The 22376-nt window shown below is 39.6% G+C and overlaps 1 protein-coding gene across 1 annotated transcript in view; it reads left to right on the top strand.

Annotated features, from left to right (window-relative positions):
* The window catches only part of Gpc3 (glypican 3), a 334864-nt gene that overhangs the window by 159544 nt on the left and 152944 nt on the right, over positions 1-22376 (top strand). The gene's annotated exons all lie outside the window — the stretch shown is intronic.

Here is a 22376-nt window from a genome sequence, read left to right as displayed (position 1 = left end):
CAGAGGTCCAAGGCAGTGATCTGGTACCGTGACTAGACATTGTTGGTTTTATACACAAATATATAAGCTATTTGTGATGTGAACAGTCAGGCAGTGGTGGCCTGAGGGGTTGTGCTAAAATGGAGTTCATAAAAAGATATCACCCAGGGTTCAGAGTTGGGGTGTTTCTGAATGTGGTGACTTAGAAGAAAGTTGTTGAAAAAAATCTGCGTGGTATAAGGCTTGGTATATATATTTACTAAAAGCATTAAACCTTTTTATTCCACAGAAGGGCATTGTTAAATTTATTTTTATCCATCATCTTAGCTAGAAACTTGAGGGTAATGGAATATTCCATCATAACAGAAGTTCACATACTGAATAGTTTTGGATACTCAGTAAGCCCTTAAATTTCTTAATAGAAATTTTAAACATATGCTCATATATGTTAACTGTAATAGCTTTTCCTTGATACATTTTTGTGTATTTGTACCTTTAATATGTAACAAGGTGTTAAGTTTTTTTATTTAATTATACTCTTTTCAAAAACCTCCCCAACTTATAATATGTGCAGTGTTTAATTAAAATGCATTTTTACTAAGTCATAATGAAAAATTTCTTGGAGAGACAATCAGCTTGTAATGTCAGCTTACTTTGATGGCAGGGTGTGTGTGTGTGTGTGTGTGTGTGTGTGTGTATGACTCCTAGTGTGTATGTTTTAACTCAAACTAATCAGAAACCAAAAGATTATCATTATCATTTTATTACATTACTCTAGTTAAAGAGAATACATCAAAAGAAATGCATTTGGAAGTCATTTGCATAATGGTCTTTTGTTGGAAAGAAACCTAGCTCCCTCCCTCCCCTAGTGTGTATAGAACAATTCAGGACCATTCTGGCAGCTGGCCATGGCGTCCGTCCTGGCTTTGGCAAGAACAGATGGTTTTGGGGTCTGTTGTTCACATTTGATTTCCATGTTACAAATTTTGAATGAAGTCTTTACTGAACCCTTTGTCCAGCAGTCTGCAGCTCTTCACATCAGGGGGCAGTTAGGCGCCGGTCCTGACATGCCAATTTGACACCAGAGTACTGCCCTTTATCCAGAACTTGGATTCCCCTTGCTCTGGCCCTCTACTGGAAGGAAGCAGTAAGTGTGGGTATACTGCCCTCTGGTGTCCAGCTCAGGGAGCTGCCAAAGGCTGGAGTTCTGCATTCTAGGAACTCAGGGGAGAAAACTGCTTGTCTTGGATTTCTGATCAGTTGGGAACAGCCTCTTTGAATGCCAGAGCCTTACCATGAAAGGTATGTGAATGGTGCAATGTTTAGACTTTGAATGCTGGGAATGACTTTAATCTTAAGACCACACTACCTTCCGTGGCTCATTTCACACATATTTATTGAGCATGTACTATGTAATTTACTATATAACTTTTAATTCAGGATTTTTTTTATTAATCTATGCTAAGTACACAGTGCCCTGGCATGAAGCATATGACAGTGGAAAAGGAATGACAAAAATCCCCAAATTATTCTGGGTGGGGGATGGGGACAATCAGGAGGCCCTTGTAAGAAGCCACCAAGTTAGAGGGCCAAGTAGTGGGAGTGGGTGGGTAGGGGAACAGAGGTGGGGGGAGGGGTGTGGGAAACTTTCGGGATAGCATTTGAAATGTAAATAAAGAAAATATAATAATAATAATAATAATAAAAAGAAAGTAACAAATAATGGCAGTCTTAAACTTTTGCTAGGGCTCTGAAGAAAAAGAAAATTGGAGCTCAAGAGAGATGCCATGTGGTAGTGATGGGATGATGAGAAAAAATAATTTCCAAGTGGTTTGGAGAAGTGAGGCTAGGGAGACAGAAAGGCCTGAAGTCTCCCAGCCCTTTTGTGGTGAGCATCAGATTATAATACATATTTCCTGATTCGGAAGCCAATATTCTTACTTCTGATATGAATCTAAGTAGAACAGCCCAAATCACCGCTCAGCTGCTTCTGTGTATCAGGCAGATAGCTCAACCACAGCACAAATACAAATGACATCCCTCTCATTGATGATTTGAATAGCAAATTAGGTGTCTGAAAAGTGTCTTGTACGTACAGGTTCGCAGTCACCCTTACGAGGGATTTTATTGTTTATAGGTGTAGATACTCTACCGTTTGGGCCTAGCTGGTTGTGTGTTGGGGAGGGACATATGTTGACTATGCCTTAGGTTGCCAGAGAAGCTGCAGCATCTGATCACTTAGTGCTCGTCCATCTTCTTAGCTGCAGCAGGATGATGATGGCTGCAGTGTCTTCCTGGACTTCATTTTTGGGGTTGAGTAGAAGCTATTTTGGTTTGCATCGAAACGATCCAAGCCAGGAGAACTCTATGGAGTTCTCCTCTTTTGTTCACCAAATGACCATGGTGATGCTCTAAGGTCATCTAATTCAGAGGCAAGGTCAACACACTAGTAAACTGGAGCCCTCATACACATGTAAGTGAGAACAGCCATACCCTTTGTGGAGAGCCCATTCCATCCACACTTTGCCATGCCTTTGCCCCTGTCAGCTTTTACTTCCCAAATTTCGTTCTTTGCTCTTAGGACTTGTCTTCAGAAGAAAATAACCTTTTCTTCATGCTTCCTTTTTGTGTAGCAGTTCAAAGACTAGCTGGGAGAATTTCTCCCATTCACCTTTAAGGGCTAATTTCACCATTATATAATCCACTGTCATGCATAAGTATGGGTTATATCTAGGGATTTTTAAAAAAAAAAATTAACATGTTTGAGACGATAGAGATAAATATATTTTATATACTACAATCTCATACTCTTCACTGTCTCAACCAATTTAGAAGACAACACAGGAGACAATAAAATATGATGAGTATAATCCTGAGGTCAGTTTTTACTAGGTCCTCTGAGTGTAATCAGTCTCTAGAGAAAACAATTTCCTCCTCTTCTTTAAAGAAAGCCTGCTCCATATGGTTGGAGGAGGGGAAGAAGTTCTTTCTTTACTAACTTTGATGCCTCCTGATCACCAGGACCTCTCTGCTAAAAGTACTTTCCCTCCCCTTCATGGTTTTCAACTTTATTCTCATTCTTTCTCTCTTTTTCTTTTTCTTTTCTTCCCCCACTTTCTGTCCTTACCTGATACATTAGGCAGTGAGTCTAGAGTGAGGCTTTTGTTTGTTTGTTTGTTTATTTGCCTTTGGGATGATTGGTTTCTACTACATCCCCATCATTCAGCCAACTGACTCCTTGTCCATGGGGTCCTCTGGTTACTCTACCGTTTTCTGAGCCCTGCTTAGGGGGCAGGGGGCAGGGACAGGGGATCTGCACTCACTGACCTCACTTTGTTGCCTGCCTTGGATCAGAACTGTTTTGGAAATTAGCCTTGAGGAGCTTTTTAAAAAAGCAGTATTCAACAGGAATTCCCCAAGTTTTTAGCTGACTGAGAATTTTACCATTTTGGAAATTCTTCTATTAAGTACTCTCTGCTCTCATTCACTAAAGCTGAAGAAGAGCTAAATGATCCATTTGTGATGATTGAAAATGATAATCACTTATGTGTGCACAGGATTTTCAAAAGGGCGTTTAAATTCTTTTGAGGTGTGTGTGTGTTTGTTTATGTGTGTGTGTGTGTGTGTGTGTGTGTGTGTGTGTGCGCGCGCGCGCACGCGGGTGTGTATTTTGCACCTACCATAGAACACATGTGGAGACCAGAAAAACCCTGCAGGAGTTTTGAAGTGTCCCTCCACATGCAGGCCCCAAGGATCAAACTCAGGCTGTCAGCTCAGCCTTGGCTACAAACATCCTTAATCACTAAGCCATCTCACCAGCTCTTTAAAACTATTTTGCATTTCTCTCATCTCCCGCAACAACCTTAGGAGAGGTATTAGTGCATCTCTGTTGGGTGACTAACCAGTGAGATAGTCAGTTGAAATCCTAGCAGACTCTGAATCAGAAAATTTGCTTTCAGTTTACAGCTCATAGAAGTAGCCCATGTTTTCTAATGACCCTGGAAGCAGTTTGTTCTGTGGTAACCAAACAAGTTATAATAGATCAAAGCAGAGAGATATCTCTGGAAGATCTTCACACACTCATAGGAGTTGTGTGCCAGCCAGGATGGAAGGGGATGAGAGCAGCAGGGATCACTTTGCAGGGCCTGTCCAGTTCTATCTAAGAACTTGGGTATCAAAATCTTATGGAAAAGGGACTTCCGCTATCTCTATGTCAAAAAGGATTATGTTCCTTTAATGCCAGCACTTGGGAGGCAAAGGCAGGCAGATCTCATGAGTTGGAGGCCAGCCTGATCTACAGAGTGAGTTCCAGCACAGCCAGAGCTACACAGAGAAACTCTGGGGAAAAAAAACAAAAAAACAACAAAAAACAAAAAACAAAAACAAAACAAAGGCACACCAAACTACTTCAGAAAAGTTGTGCATCAATCCCAAGGAGGGGTTAAATATTCATTGCAGGGGGAGACCTGTGACCCACCCCTTCTTTTGGTTAGCTTACCACGGTGCCTGTGTAGTGGTCATAAGGCGTGGAACTTTTCTTAGTGAAGAGGGATGGTTGGTTATGTTTAAAAATACTGTCTGTGTTTTCACTCTTTCTGTATGAAACGTGTTCTTCATTTTGGACAGGATTGTGCTAAAAGTAGCTTTTTGATTAAAGACATGTATCTTTTCTAGATCTTTTGTCCCTGATGGTTTACTGTTAAGTTTTGTAAACCTAGGGTCTTATCAATCTATTGGTTTCATATTAGACTGTGTAGGCGTATCAGTCTATGGCTCGAGACACTGACTGCCATATAGTCATGGTAAAACACTGAGTCTCATGAATTGTAGTAACCTTCACAAGGGGGGAGGAACATGTTGGAATTTTAATTTCCTGAGGATGTCAACTTACTGTGCCTGTCAAGACATTAATCTGGAGCTAGTGTTTACTTATGGAATATTAGTCTTATATACTTGATCAGGCATTGTGTTATCTTATGACATGGTTATCCTTCAGGGACATCACCAATCCTTGTATTCAGAGCCTCGTCTTGCCTTTTGATGAGGTAAGCCTATGTAAGACATGAGTAATGTGAAAACTAGCACCCACCACTAAAAACCCAATCGCCAACATCTTCTAGCATCCGAGAGAGTACCTATTTGTCTGTCTTTCTCATCTCATTTGATTCTCTCAGAAAAAGATCTTATGAAATTAACAAAGAGAGCCCATGAATTTGAAAGAGAGCAAGGAAAGGTATGTAGGAGAATTTGGAGAGAGGAAAGGGAGGGGAGAGAGGAATGTAATTATTGTACAATCTCAAAAGATGAAATAATTTTTTTTAATTCCTATGAACTAATAAGAAGATAAGGAAGAAGAGACTTGGTGGTCACATAACCCTGTGTCCCTAAAAACTTATGGAGCTAAGCTCCTGGACCCTGTTTTTACCTAGTTCAAGAGCATACACGGCTTCTTGAAAAAGGACTGGAACAGAGTTTATGAAAAAACTTAGGTTAGTTCTATCTTTGATGTACAGAGGGGTAACACCCAAACCAAAAGAGGAAGTAAGAGCCAGGCCTGGTATGAAATCAAGTGAAGTCCCCTAAAGAAAGGTTCCCCATCCCAAGTTAGTCCCCATAATGGAGAATTCTGCATTTTTAAGAGGGATCTTTCAATATTTCCTACTGTCTTTTTTCTTACAGGGAAGAAGCCAGTAGATACTCAAATAAAATCAGAAGCAAAGCTCTCAAACAAAACAAAACAACAACAACAAAAAAAAGTAAAAAAAAAAAAAAAAAACCAAAAAAAAAATTTAAAAACAACAAAAAAAAGTTTTTTGAAACAGACAAACCCAGAGAGAAATAGAGTAGTAGGTGCCTAGGGCTGGAGGAGGGTGTGCAGGAAACGCAAAGTGACCACTGATGTGTACAGAATTTCTTTTGGAGGTGAATATGTTCTGGAACCTAAGAGTGGTGATACTGTGCATCTGTGCGCGCGCGCGCACACACACACACACACACACACACACACACACACACATCTTTAAAGAAGTAACATTTATGGTATGTGTATTATATGTCAACTTTTTAAGAACAGTGATGATTGAGTGCCCTATCCCCTTCCCCTTCCACCTCCTTTTCTAGCAATTTCCTTAATGTCTGTGCCTTCTGAAGATTCTGATGTTAAGGGAGAAAGCTCCTGGAAATGGAATGTCTGCTTAAAGTATCCATATCCGTGGGGGTTCACAGTGCTGTGGGATGCCATTCGTGGCCTATGACCCTTGACTAAAGACCAGAGCTTTGAAATCAGCTCTGTCCAGGAGCTGGTCCGTATGGGCTCCCAGCTTTCAGTGCAGATTTTCAACTCCCTGATTACAAGTTTCATATCAAAAGTGTGAGAGCCAGTTCAGGTTTCTCCTTCTCTGCAGGATACTAAGGAAAAGGCTGTTCTTTGCCTTATGAGAAATGTGAGTAGTTAAAAGTGTAACTTGCCTCGAACAAGTTGATTTATCTTGAAGTACAGCAATTTGCTACACGTGCGTTTTTAGAAAGCACTAATCAATTCCAGGTCAGGATCAGTTAAAGCGCCCCACAAATTGATAGTGAGGTCTTAAAAAGGCTCAGCAGCTTTGGAACATTAAATTTACTTGCTGTAAATTTGGAATAAGAGCATAAAGAATCACTTTCCAGCAGGATGATGAAAATTCATCATGTTCATTATGTGTTTCTTCAGAAGCACACTACATTAATTTTCCAGCTCAGCTAAGTGGAGGATGTAGGGTTTCTTGTTACTAAAAAACTTGCTCTGATGTTGAGAAGGGTGCTCCAGTTCCATTAATGAATCCAGTCTGCTTTGACTTGAGATGCTGTTTAATGCATCCTAAAGCTCTAACATGGCTGTGTCATACAAACCAAGACCAGGTTTTCTCCCCTTAAAACAGCGGCCAGGAAGGTGTTTATAACACTCGCTTTTGTTTTCCAAGGACCGACTGCAATAGCTTACAATCAGCTCACGATTATCTGTGGTAGCAGAGGAGAGCAATGGTGTGGCTCCACTTGGGTTAAAATCTTTATCTTTGAGCTATGTGCTGGTCCACATTTGCCTCTGGGGATGCATCCAAATGAAGGATAGAGGAAGACAAAGCAATCCAGCATCTCTTCCTTGAAGGCCCCTCCAGATACGTCCTTCACTCTTGAGCATGTTGGAGAATGATAGCTTTACCCTTGCCCCACAGAGGGGGCTTGTGCGAGATAGCAAGCAACATGTTCCCTTGTTTGATGGGCCCTTCTGCTGAGCTGCAGCCAGCACAGGGAAGTTCAAAGGCAAAGCAAGGCACCGGGATGCTCAGGCCCTGTGTCCTGTCATCTGCTTTACTTCACTTTGCTGATAAGAACGTGAAAGCAACATCAGTCCCCTGAGAATCACTGAAACATGCGGGACTTGTCTTTCTAGCCATAAGATGTACCTTCCATGCCATTTTAAAGAACCCTCCCCAAAGAGCTTTGCAGATTAGTCCTGGGCACAGACCTGCCTGATGCTTCCTGAAGAGCCGCTTGCACTGTTGAGAAGAGCAGCAGCTATTAAATAACATCTAAAAATGCTAGCTGAGAGTGCATATGGTGAAACAGAGGTTACACCTAAGGTTTATACCTGTGTTTCCAGTACTTCTAGGCCTGGGGTTATTTACAGATTTTTCCCTGGGCTTTTTCAACTACATTGAGTTCTAGGACACCTGGGCTCCTTTTTAGGCTTTGCAGCGGTACAGGGGGAGGTTTATGAAGCTGATATCCGTTAGACTCACACAGGCCTTTTTGGTCACCTTCTCCCTACGACCCTTAGATACATGCCAAACTTGCAGCTGTTCATCTGTATCCTTGCTGCCAAATGTTTTGGCAGTCTATCTGCATATACATGATACCCAAACTTGTGGCAGAGCTCTGTCTGCAACTGTGAGAGCTAAACAGAAAATTTGAGTGGTAGCTCTCCCATTTAAATTCCACAGTCATTTCGTTGCTCTTTGTCAGTGGCGGTAACAAAAGGTGCAGAGGTATAAGTAATCTGATGGGAAGGGGGCCATCCAAACTTCATTTGTGTTGGAGGTTGAACAGACATGTGCAATCCATCAGGCAGTCATATATAACCCGAAACTTCACAGACTCTGGTCCTGACTTGTTTTATGGTAAGGTCCTAGGAGGGGATAAGGAAGAGGAAATGCAGGAAATGAAAAGCATGAGAGAAGGAAAGGGGGAGAGAGGGGCAGAAATGTGGATTAGGAAATTTGAAGAGACATACTGAGAGGACAAATGTGTCTGTGAGTTAAAACAGGGGCCAGGTGTGGGGTGCAAGCCTGTAATCCCAGCTACTGGAAGCCCTGAGGCAGACACAATGCAAGTTGATTCAAGATGGCTTTGAAAACATAGTGAGACCCGTGTAAAAGTAAAAATATTAAGAAAGTGTTCGAGGTATGACTCAATGAAAGACTGTGTAGTATGCTTAAGACTCTAGCCTTAATCCCCAACAATGCAATGTGTGTGTAGCCGTGTGCGCGCTCGCTTGCACACACACACACACACACACACACACACACACACACACACTCACTCACTCACTCTACTCATACCTTAGTAGAGTATCTTTCCCAGAGCAGCAGTCACTGAGGATAGCAGTGATGTGATTGATCCAGGTGGTAATGTTGCCGATCCATCCTCTCCTAGAAAGGAATAGCTTTGTCTCTCTCCCTGGTCTTGTCCAGTGCCCTCACTTGCCGAAATCTGATAGTTTATCAGATTTCTACTTCTTCAGTCTAGTCCATCTTTGGCAAAAACATTGTCTTTGAAATCTTTTTCAACAAGTCAATGAGTGCTAGGCAATTTCACCGAGCTTGAGATGATGAGAAAAGGAAAGTTGATACTTTGGCTAAGCCACAATGGAAAAGTTCTCTGCTACTCAATATGATTCTACTATAATCATACAAAACCAGAATTCATTTGGAGCTTTGCTTTTGGACCAGAATTTGGATCCGTAGCTGCCCTGAGTCTGCTGGGCCAGCCTTGTGAAAGCAAGTGGGTAACTTTGGCAATTATTTTGAGGCTACTGAAAATTAGCTCAAGACCATATTTCCAAGGCATGGGGAACTACCCATCTCTGAGAGGAGGTAAATAGAGTATAATTTTTTTCTATTAAATTCTATAAGACAGAAAGGCAGTTAGAATGAGATTTCCCCAAGTCTTCTAAAAATAAGGGGAAATGATTATGGCAGGGGCAGTTTTTTAAAAAAATCAAATATTACTAAAAATATTTCTTAAGGTTAAAGAGAAATGAATTGTGCTATTGAATAGTTAGAAAGCTATAAATAAGTCCTAGCCTCCAAATAACATTCTCTCCAGTCCCACCTTTTTAAGATTAGAAAAATTTAGTGGCTTGTCACAGCTTATGAGATCGAGGCTGAATTCCCTAGCATTGCATCTAAGTTCCTGCCCAGCCTGGCCCCAGCCTCCTTTTCCATATGGTCTCCATAGCCATTTTATTTCATCCACCCATATGGCATTTATAGAGAGACACCATGTGGAAGACATTGCTAGGTGTATTGTGATCTAACACCACATTACTGCCTTTTGGTAGGGGCTTTATTAGTTCCCCATGTCCCTACTTGGGCCCCATTAAAAAAAATTATGAGGTGCTGAGTGTCTGGCAATGATTGTAGAAATGGCCTGGGGGAAAATTGGACACGGATATGGTGGGAGGAGGAAGAAAGACATTGAACAGCAAAATTGATAGGTACAAACCACTCTGTACAGTTCAGTGAATTTCCAACTCCCACAAACTTAGTGAAAACCATGCAAACTGAAATTGGGTAAGCAGTCTGTGATATACTAATACAATAAAACATCACATTACATGGAAGTGTGTATGTGAAATAATGTTAGTAGAAACAGTTAATCAACATTGATGAAATGCTTATTAGATGCTGAGCATTGTTGTATACATGGATATGATGTATATGTGTATGTATGTATTTACAAATGTAACCATCACATCCAAACTCTAATGGCTATGAACAATTTTGGCCCAGTGTTACAGGTAGACATAACAAACATCAGAATGGTTAAGAGCCAAGGTCACCTATTTAACACATAGTAGAGTCACAATTTGAGATGATATATGTTCCAGCGTCTGTGCTCTTTAGTATACATCTGTCTCTGTGCAGGAAAAAAATTACCAAAATGTGTGTGGATCTAGCTAACTACATGTAAGTAAATTCGTAAAAACAATTCACTGTGATACAAATAAACTGAGTTAGGAGTTAATGTAATAGCTTTAAGTAAGACACTTGGCCTGCTTAGCAATTGTTTCGTCATCAGTAAACACTTCTCTTGCCTTACAGCTATCTTTTGATGATTTAATGAGATAATTTCTACCACATTCCTTATGATGTCCTTTGATAATGAGCATGTTTTTCAACCATAATTTTCGACCATATTTCTACTAGGTAGAAAAGTAAACGCAGAATGTATGTGAATATTTCAAGTCTTCTGCGGTTGTCTAAGGTATTTTGTGGTCTTTAAATCTGGCTAGGTTGCAACATAATAAGAAATATCCTTGATTTTTAGAAGGAAAAACAAACAAGCAAATTGCTAGTTTGATATCATGGAAACAAGCTAATTAGTGGATTAACTAGAAGTTTTATTCTTAAAAATTAATCGTGTCCAATATGAACCATTCATATCTATCTAGCATCCTCTGACTTCATCGCTTTGCTTATTCTTTAATCCATTAATTTAGCTAACATAGCCAGGAACCTCCTGCATACCCATGACATATGTTAACTCTGGAGTAAAGGTGAAGGAGACACATAGCTCCATGCTGTCAGTGCAATATAGTGTAGCTCAGGAAGTGGGCTTGTAAGTATGAATCTTCATTATGCTTCAGTGTGTATAATTTACTATAAATATCCTATGAGAGTGAATAAGAAGTACAGGCCAAAGTAGTTTTCATTTTCTAGTACTAGTTTTCCTTTTTATTAAATTGAATGTTTAGATACATCACAGATACCTAGACTTTAAGACACTATGGGTTTGGGGCTGGTGAGATGGCTCAGCGGGTAAGAGCCCCCGACTGCTTTTCCTAAGGTGCAGAGTTCAAATCCCAGCAACCACATGGTGGCTCACAACCATCCTTAACGAGATCTGACTCCCTCTTCTGGGGTGTCTGAGGACAGCTACAGTGTACTTATATATAATAAATAAATAAATCTTAAAAAAAAGAATTACTATTAAAAAAAAAAAAAGACACTATGGGTTCTCCCCTCCTCCCCGAGGAACTGCCAGACCAAGCTTTCTGAGCCCTATGGTCCTTGTACATGGCTAAACTCTCACGCAAATATTTTGATATCATGTCTGGTGTCTTAGATTACCAGTGCCTCTGTAACATCTTTATATGACTTGAGTCTCACCTGGTATTTTCTAATCATTCCCAGGACATTTGCTCTTACTACATTCAAACCAAATTCTCAAGAGATACCCTAAGCAATAGGAGATTATCTGGACAAACTAGTCTTTCTGGTTTAGCATCTGTTAGATGCTGCCATATGTTTGAAATGACCTTTTTCTTGTTCTTTTATTTAATCATGGAGATTATGCTAATACTGGAATAAAGTATATATTCATCTTGCTAGAAGAGAGAATACTTGGAAACTATCTTACATTCTTAGCTGCTTATCATAGCTAATAATCTATTTCTCTTTCAATTAATGTTGAAAGAGAGTCCATTATTAATTTAGTTTCCCAAAATTTGCCTGTAAGTTTAAAACAGCTTTGTGAGTCTCTGTTTAGATGACAAGGTATGGGTCGACCCTATCCAGCTAAAGAGGGGATGTCTAATAAGCCGAGCAAGGCCTACTTACTAGCCTTTTGTCATTCTGCTTTGTGTGTTGGCTTACCCTTAATAGTCCCCATTAAGAAGACTCATCGAGGAGTTGTGATAGCTCAGGCAATCATGTTGGTATGGTCATCAATACATAGGAGCAACAACACACTTAGGTTTGTAGATCTACTTATGGCTTAGAATTCAAGAAAGAAAGAAATCGATATGGGGAGCAAAAGACATATGGAGAAGAGATGAGAGCAGGAAAATAAGATTGTCTATTCTTTTAGTTTTTGTGAGTTTTATGAGATTTTTGTACAATGAATTTATGGGTATAAGATATTAGGAGTCAGTTTAATACTGTGTCCATAATCTGCCCTAATTTAAACATATTTTAGGAGTGCACAGGTGTGTTGTGTGGGTATGATGTATATGGGGTGACACATGCCTTAGTGAGTGTATGTAAATCAGAGGACATTCCTATTAGGTCAGCTCTCTCCCTCCAACTTCATGTGTGTCCTGCAGGTTGAACTTTGAGGTGTAATTGCTTTTACTGATAAGTCCTACAGATACCACACTAATTTTTTTAGTATGCTCATTGCTGCTTTAGAATAAGAACCCATCCTGGATTTTGATTGGAATGTGAATGTCTCTTAAGTCACAGGATGTTGGGGATACAGCCTTCGTGTTTTCCTGGCCCTTGGGCGACCACTAGGAAAGGCTTAAGAAGGAAGCAACACTGGTGGATAGGCACAACAGCCAGACAATGTGGACACAGAGATTAGGAGATGGAAATAGACCTGAAAAATCTTGAGATATCCATCCCCAAAGACTCAGAGATTAACTGCTAACAAGGAATAACGAATAAAAGTGTAGGGGATTGGGCGCCATTTGCTACATATAATGGAGAAACTTTTTTCTTAATGAAATTCCACATCCTCTATGGTTATATTTTGCTACAGCAGTTGAAAGCCCAAAATACACTTGATGATCATTAATGCTAACAACAGGCCCCATGGGAGTTCAGTGCATCATAGGGATGGACCACACATGCCTGAGAAAGGGTCCTATGGAGGACTGGAATTTGTGGAATGTTTTGTGTCATTACTCAGAAGACCAGGAGGGGGCGCCAACCATTTTTTTTGCTTCTCTGGCGTAACAAGATTTTTTTTTTTTGAGGAAGTTTTCCTCAGAAATAACAATGAATTTTGCTTACCATATTACCCCAGTTTTTTTTCTCTCACACGTACACGCGCACATACACACATACACACACAAAGCAGACACTGTATGTGTGTGTTAATGGTATATTTAGATTAATAGATAAGCTACTAATAATTCCGCAACTGTAATTCTAAACATTCAATATACCATGGATGCAAAAAAGCCTCTTTGATATGACAGGAAAGATGTCTTTACCATCGTTCCTTGTACTTACTCATTGACATTTGCCATGCACACCATTTTTTTCCTTCTGAGAAGCTCTTTACTATCCATTAATGTTGGTCTCATCCTTTCTACAGAAAACACTTTAAAAAAACAGCTCTGGCTATGCATCTTTCCTTAAACTTTTAAATTTTCACTTGTAAATGAATACATACTAATGTTTGGAGTTATCAGAAGTTGTACTTATGCTTCTTCTAGATGTCTAGAGGTGCTTTGTTAATGGATTATGGTTCTGTTTCCAAGGTATCACTTTTTAAAATGATGCTCTCAGCACTGGCAGTGCCTCTCCATAGTGAATTGTTCATGCACAATTATGTCATTTCTTAGTCAATGTATAAAGTCTTTAGCTTTGTTATAATCTTTTTACTGCAAATTTTGTTTTTGTTGTATTTGTTGGAATTTTGTGGATTTTTTTTTCTTTTTTTTTTTGTTTTGTTTGGTTTGGTTTTGTAGGTAAGAGAGGAAGATTAGTCACAGGGCATGTACATTGGTGCTCTAGTCCTGCTATCATTTGTGAGTTACTCCGACTACGTTCTTCTTACTAACTCCTACACGCTGTGTGCCAGAGGTTATGCATGTTTGTCTGTGGAGGAGTGCGTGTGCATATATATGTGCATGTGCGTTTTCCAACTATGCCACCACCCCCCAGAGCCTTGTACTTAATAAAAATATACATCCTATTCTCTCTTTTTATATTATTTGTAATTTCATTAATAATGAATATGCCAGTTGGTCCTACTTTCTCTCTTTCACCAAGGAGAATGTCTGGTCTCTCATGCTGAATGTTAGCGAAGAGTGCTGGATGGTTCATATTGATTTTTCCAGCTCTGTACCACTTAGAAATTGGGACGGGTTGGGCAGCTTAATTTTGCTTCCTGAACCTCCATTTTTCTCTCCATAAAGTGGTGAGGGAATCTCCATAACCACCTTACTGGATGGTTGAAAAGAAAAGGGCGCATAGTGTGTACGAGGGTTGGGTGGGTGGTGATACTGTAATTAAGAAATACAAAGTAATTAAGAAATATGAGTCCAGCTATGTTGGGAAGAACACTAAGGAAATGACTGCTTGCCGGCACCCAACCTTTCTTGATGTTTGTATGCAGCAGTCTTTGTTTTGGCATCAATACTCACTATGTTCAAGCAAATTCATGTTCTCACCTGGCCCGATCATTTTTTGAAGCAAGTTTAGTAGCCAGTGTGTAAGCTGGCCCACATAACCCCTTGGCTTTAAAAAAAAAGTACTATCTGCTACTGTACTTTAACAAGCATTTAGAATTGACAGGGAACCTTTATTTATTTATTTTTTTTAATATGGAAAAACTCAGTGCCCTCAATCTGGCATGCTCTCAGAGATACAGGGGAAGGAGAGCAAGGTCAATGCAGAGAGAGCAAAGGGATATGTGGGAAAGCAGTCTGTTAGAATTTGTTAGCATATGAGCATCCGATACCTTGTTCTATAGTGAAATCTCTGAATGATCTGGAAAAGCTCAAAGACAATGATGATTTGAAAACCATTTACCTCAATATTCCACTGAAACCTTGGTGTTAGGGTGAATTAGAACTGTACAACACTACTATTTCTTATTGCCCTCTGTGCTCAGGTGATTTGTATCCCAAGAAAGAATAGAAAACAATGGAATGGACCTCACTGCTTTGGGCCATTCTGGACTAAGAGGTACTGGTTTAGTTAACACCCATATGGAGATTTTTTTCGAAATTACATATTTGAATTTCAGTTCATCTCTTAGTCTCTGACTTGAACAATAACTATTGAAGGGATTGCTCTCCCTTTTCAATCAAGACAGAATCATCAATGTTGTCAACTCCACTGCCCCAGATCACATGATTTGGAAGAGATAGCTTGGGTCTGGCCTGATCCTGTCCGCTGAAGAGGCAACAGTCAATGTTATCTTCCTTTATGCTGGAGTCAAGGACGCCTCACCTCCCACGCCTGTACAAGTGGGCCCCCAGGCATGGTTAAGGAGAGTGCTAAGCAACAGGAACAGTAGACTTCATTAGGGAAGGCAACTGTAGCTGTATTTTAGCGATTCTGTTTAAAATACGCAATCTCAAAATCACCCTTCTCTAGGCATATTGCCAAATTACAGCAATGGGCCATTTTTTTTAAATGCCCATTTAAAATAAGCCCCCTTGAATGCAGCACTATGGCAAAGGTCCCTTTGGCAGAAAGCCACTTTAGACATCAGCTCACTCCAAGCATTATTTTAAAACAGTGCCCAGGTCTTTCAGTAATTTGGGAACTATTGCCTTTGAACCCAGAAGATGTCAGTGCACTGAGAACACACGGAAATGGTGCTGGCTTGAACAATCATTGGATCTCCTTCCCCCATCCATCTTTCTGGATTGAACTATTTTCCCCTGATTTAATCCTCTTCCTTATTCCCTTCAGATTTAAATATTAAGTTGTGCTTATGGGGGTGAGGAATAAGGTAGGGAAGAGGGAGGAAATTAAGTTGCAAGCTTTATGTATGTCAAGTACTCCTCAACAACAAGAGAAGTACAGGGTACCATTGGGATCTGGGCAGTACAGCACCTAATCTCACTAGTCCCGAAGCAGGAAGTCATTGGTATATATTTTTGCACCAAGCCAACAGAATGCTGAGGCTTAGTACCACCTGAACTTTTGTCTGCAGCAATTGTTAAGGCTTTAAGCATCACCAGAAATAGGTTAAAAATGAGAGAAAATTCTCAGAAATGAGTTATCCAAAAACGCAGGTTTGGTTGCTCATTCAGTTACATTTGTTTGTTTCTTAGGAATGCAAATATATACAGGTCATGCAACACTTCTATGAACAAATGTCCTATGTCCTGCAGATAAGAGTACACAATGTCCCACTGGCCCACTGCAGAGATTCCTCTGTCTGTATAGAACTATAAAGACTATGAACTGTAACGCTAATGAGTTAAAGCCGGATGAGCTAATGGAGCTACTGGGGTGGAATTTTGGGACAAATCAAAACATCTTGCTGTAGGGAAGATCTGCTGAGCGCAGCTTGGAGGCTTGACAGAGACAGTTCTGAAACCAAATAATGACTTGGAGTTTATTAGAAGTTTGGTGACGAATGGAATAAAAAAGTGTCATTGTCTGTAATCTTGCAAATCAGAGGCAGTACTAGGTGTCTGCTATCCTGATTTTAGCACAGAACCTGGGGCTTTCTCCAATAATGTGGCATTGATATAATGGTTCCTAGGGGGATAATTTAGACAATATAAAGCAGGTAAGCTGGATCAAGTGTGTATATTTGTGGGAGGGCTGCTTACATTTCTGACCATACCTCTCTTCTTTTGAGTTACGATTCCATAGTTGCTGCATCTCCTTTGCTTGTCTTTTCTAACCTTCTTTTCAACCTCTACCTTTCGTTACTGTAATCAACTGTCCAAAATTGTTCAGAAGGTCATATTCCATGAGGCCACCAGTTTGTGCTCTTTAACCTCTTCACAGGAAAATATGGACAGCAAAGCCATTGCTTTGTGAGGAGCACAATGTACTCCCAGGGGCAAGGCACGTGCCATTTACTTCACAGTTATTTTATATAACCTTTGGGTTATATATTGGTGTCTTGAGTAAACATCCAATCGTATTTGTTATAAAATTCCTTATTTCCTTTCCGGGGGTGGGTCTTTAAAAAAAATACAGACTCTCATGCATTCCAGGCTGACCTCCAACTCATCATATTGTTGAGGCTGGTCTCAAACTCCTGATTCTCCTGCTTTAACACCCAAGTGTTGAGATTATAGGCATAAATCATTCTGCCTGGCTCTAACTAATATCTTTACACTTGCTTCTTAGGCTGCTAAGACAGTTGCTAAAGCTTCTGATAATTACTTAAGCCAATAACTCAGGTAGTAGCACAGGTTCCATTGACTCGGTGTGAAGAAGTACCAATTACTATGTGACTCGGACCAGATGGATTTGCTGTTCTAACTTCTCAATCACAATGGCACTGTATTTTTCACTTTACTGGTGCATACTTGACATACAGAAAGCATATTTTGCAGCCTAATTTGGATATAAGTACACAGCCATAAGACCATGGTCACAATTTATTGTCATTTTATAATTAAAACAGAAGATCTACTTTCTTGGTGAGTTTTCCTACAGACAATATACTATGTGTTGTATTCCTAGGACTTTTTTCATCTTATAAGACTGAAAGTTTGTACTCTTTAATCAACATCCCTCTTTTGCATCCACAATTCTACTCTCGCCTTCTAAAAATTTAACCTGTAAAAAGATTTTATTTATTGTATTTTAATATGTATGAGTGTTTTGCCTGCCCGTACATGAGAGTACTTTGTGTGTGCCTGGATGCCCCCCCCAGGAGGCCATAAGAGGGCATTAGATCCCCTTAAACTGTAGTTACAGGCTGCAGTGAGCCATCCTATGTGTCCTGGGAACCAAATCTTGATCCTCTGCAAGAAAAGTTAGGTTTGCAGAAAATAATGGCAACTTTCTAAGGTGAAATTCTCCACCTCTTTCACAAACTCACAGGAAAGATGTACAGTTGGCTTTTGGATGGCAGCAATTTCTACCTGCCCTTAAACTTGGTTGGAGTGGCACTCATCCTGCCAAGACTTTGCCTGCTGTCAGGCCAGCCAAGGTGTCTGAGTAGCTCTCTCCCTCATCTGAGCTCATCAGAACAAACTCTAGGATTGCTCCAAGCCTCACAGCTACTCCAGTCTTGATGGTCCTTAAGTCTCATGCTCTATCCTCCTAGAGACTGAGTATTCAAAAACTGTCGTGATTCTGGCCATTCTGCCAGTGGTCCCTTTAAGGAATTGTAATTTGAGAGAAGACCCGACATTTTTCTTTTTAACAAAGACTAGCTCTTCAATTAAATACCATAATTTTATAGCTATAACAGAGCTCTGGGATTTCCATGCTCACACCACTAATCCCCTTTTTTACTGATTTTCATCTAATTTCTATTTCATTGTAAGTATAAGGCATGACAGGCGGTACATTTCTGAAGACATGATTGTATTATAAGCAGTTGTTAGAATGTGTCTGCTTTTGCTGTACTTCTCACTTTTTACCCATGTCATGGAATTATTTTCTTGTCTATTCAGTAGATTCAGTGTAGCCAAGCAACTGAAGCGTCAAGTCTATTTAGAGTTCAACCAACAGAGAAGTAAAAAGAAATGTATACAGTCTGTGACAAATAGATTCATCCTCTTTTATCTGTGTGTTGGGAAAGAGCAGATAAGCATGCTATGGCATATGTGTAGAGGTCAGAGAACAACTTTGCATTCTAGCTGTACAGCTCTTTCTACTTCATTTGAGATAGGGTCTCTTTGTTGTTTGCGGTTGCATACTCTAGGTGAGTTTTCTCGTGAGCTTCTGGAGATTCTCCTGTCCCTGCCTTCCCTCTTTCTGTGAGCGCCCTGGAATTACAAATATATGCTACCATGCCAGGCAGTGATGGCCCATGCCTTTAATCCCAGCACTTGGGAGGCAGAGGCAGGTGGATGTCTGAGTTTAAGGCCAGCCTGGTCTACAGAATGAGTTCCAGAACACCCAGGGCTACACAGAGAAACCCTGTCTCCTAAAACCACCCCAACTCCCTCAAAAAACTGCTATCACATCTGGCTTCATGTGAGTCCTAGGGAATCTGACCTCAAGTCCTTATGTCTGAGTGGCAAGCACTCTCGTAGATCTTTAAGAGGCAGTAATACGTAGTGGTTTGGTGGGTAGTCTCTGGGTTCAAGACTGCATGAATTCATATCTCAGCCCTTCTACTTTATGTGGCTAAGTTTTCTTCTATTAGAGAGGAGACAGAAGTAGACACTCCTTATAAGGGAGTTTTGATAATAATATGAATTAATTCACATAAAATGCTTGCAAAATTGTCTGACACAATAAGTGATCCAAGGTTGCTATTTCCTTATTTATTATTTCTGAAGTTTACCATCAAGTGGCATGGTATCTTTATCCTTGAGGGAGATGGACATAATGTACCAGCGTTATAGACATGGCCAAGAATCCTATGTTCCATTACTGCTACCATGAACCACATAGCTGTATGGCTTAGATCCATTCTTAATTTCAGCTAGCTCATGTGTGAAATTGGGATAATAATGTTTCCCTTGACTACATGTATGCACCAGTGCACATACACACACTTAACTTTCAGCGATCGAGAAGGAGGGAGAAAATTAAAACAGTACTGACTTCTAACATCTTAAGGGATATGTGGTACTTTACAGATATGTCCTGCTAACTTAGTAATCTATATACTGAGTATATTGAAGCTATGAAAGATTCATAGAACAAAGTACACTTTTCATTATATACACAGAGCTTTGTGCTCTTCAGCAGAGATGGGCAGAGAGATGGCTCAGAGGACCTCGCTTTTATTCCCAGAGCCCACATGGCAGCTCACAATTGTGCATAACTCCAGTCCCAGTAGATCTGCTGGCCTTTTCTGGCATTTGTAGGAAGCAGGCATACATGGAGCTCACAGACATATGTGTAGGCAAACCATCTATATACATAAAAAAAGAAAATTTGTTTAAAAGAACAAGAAAAAGTTGACAATGGACCTTCCTTAGAATGGTAGTTCAATGTCTAAGCAAGTAAAGAAGAAAACAGTACAAAACATACATGCTAATTGATCTAACATCACAGAAGATCCTCTAGGTGGGTAGGTTGTTCTTTATGTCAATAATTTAAGTTACATTGAGCAGAAACAGGGATATTCATTAGCTAAAGCCACTACCAGAATGCTTTCATGCCAACCTTTAAATGACACTACACTCTCTTAATGGAACAGAACATTTCATTAAGTATCTTCTTCCCCTAAAAGGCATATTTTAATTTTTCTAAGCTTAGGTTAGCAAGTACTTAAAGAAAGAAACTCTTCAGCTGTGATTCATGAATCATGATAATGGATCATAGAGCAAAATCTTCCGAAGTCGAGGTGACAAGAACCAGACCTAGAATATGACATAATTGAGTCTTTTGGTCCAGTTAACACATTTAGTTGTATCCAGAAATCCATGTGGCCTGCCATAGTTTCTGGAGAAGGGTCTTTTCCTTAGAGTCTTTAAGCTAATGGTTCCGTGAGCAGGCCTTCATCATTTACTATGTGAATTCTTGAAGAAACTGTAGGACTTTACTTCTTGGGATAGCATTGGACTTCCTGTTTTAAAGAAAGAACTGAAAGTTCTGAGAAGATGACTTCTGTGCCTCTTTTAGTGAGTGTCATGCCTGTCGTGCCTATACTGTTCTGTCTGGTTTCCCAGGAATGTCTTATTCCATAGGAACATACACATTGTTAGCCCTGTTGAAGTTACTTGTACTAAACCCTATCTCATTTTAACGTTGTTAGGGACATTTAACTCCAGTTTTTAAGTTGTGGGTAACATCTGCTATGAGTTCCTGAAAGGGCACCACCCACTTTTTATAAGTGGGAGCGCTTCTGTAATTGCCAGTGCAGTTATGAGATTGTGTGATTGCAACAATATTTTGTCTTTGTCCATGCCCTTATTCACTGACTTGTTTATTCCCTAAAAAGTTTTAAATGCTCTTTAAGATTGTCCATAATAACTATGAGGTGCACTGTGTACCCAGGCACCCTTAAGCCAGTGGAAAATAGAGGTAGGAAAGATGGAGTAAAGGTTATGACACTAAACACATGACATGAAGTTTATTATGCTTGATAGAGAGAGGCTATAAATTTAGCTGTAAGCTTTCAAGTCATAAATGTGAGGAGGGAAAAATTATGAATTACATGACACACAGAGTCCAGAAGGTGAAAGCAAACTAGTTGTTCAGGAAAACTAATGGACAGTAAATGATAAGAACTAATTGGACTAATGGGGCAAAAGTGTGGTCAGCTGTTGCAGGCTCATAAATTTTCTACTACAGACTTCACTTCTTGCTTCTGAGGACCCTTGCTATAAATCATTTTAATTGTCTTCTTGAGTCTGCAATAGCCTTTGAAGGAAATTCTATCAGTGTATCTATCTATCTATCTAGTCATGCCCCATCCACTCTTCCATTCACTTATTTGCCTATCCATTCATCTATCCATCCATTCATTGCATCGTTATCCGTTTGTTTGTTGGTCTGCCTATCTAATCTGTCAATCTTTCACTTATCTCTAATGATACATTTAAATATTTCTTTACTGCTGGTTGATCTCCCTCATATTTAGAACCCTGCTGTGTGAAAGGTAAAAACGGAGATTGTGCATGTTTATAAGCTGCAAAAATAAATAACATTATTTAATAGCAATTTATTCTTAAGCTTAGTCAGTTCTGGTTAAATTAATGTGAATTGTAAAGCACCAGGAAAATATAATAGAACTATAGTGTCTTCTCTATGAACTATTTAAAAAAAAAAAAGCCTTATTTGCAACGTAAACTTTGTTTCTCTGTGACTGGTTTTCAAAAAAAAATCATTTACTATTCAAAAATAACTAAAATGTGTTACCTGTTTGGGTGTTTTGGTCCATTAACTTTTCACAGTGGGTTTTCCAACTAAAATTACATTGATGTTATATGGCATCTATTGAGAATGCTAAAACTCCCTTTTTCAGGAACAAAATGTCAGAGTAGATTGAAGGAAACAAAGAGGGAGTGACTTAACTCTGTTCAGTGGTTCTCATCACTACTTCCATCAAAGACTGAGTTCTAAAGTGCTGGTGCTTTCAAAAATTAATAGCCTTTATTTCAAATAGTTTTAAACTTGAAAGAAAACTCAAGTAGGCAGTAAGGGAAGTACGGGTTTTGGATAACATAATAAAATGTTTCGTTTTTATAAGGAACTACCTATCTGTCATCTAAAGTTGTTGTAGCATCTTGTATTTCCACTAGATAGCCCAGTATCTGTTGATGCTCTACAGCCTTATTTAGTATTGTCAATTGTATGACTTTTAACCATTCTCATGCCTGCACAGTAGCATCTCATTATGACTGTAATTTTTAATTTCCTAAAGATGTATGGTATTGAGAATCTTTGTTTGGGATTTGTGACTCTTTGTTGGGGAGGCAGCTGTTCAGCTATTTTGCCTTTTTTCCCACAGGGTTGTTGGTTTTATTACTGTTGAATTTTATATTTATTTATATATTCATTTATCTATGTATT

The sequence above is a fragment of the Mus pahari genome, chromosome X, assembly GCF_900095145.1.
Source record: "Mus pahari chromosome X, PAHARI_EIJ_v1.1, whole genome shotgun sequence".
Classification (NCBI taxonomy): Eukaryota; Metazoa; Chordata; class Mammalia; order Rodentia; family Muridae; genus Mus; species Mus pahari.
Note: the sequence above shows the minus strand (reverse complement) of the source record. Positions and strands in the feature narration are given on the sequence as shown.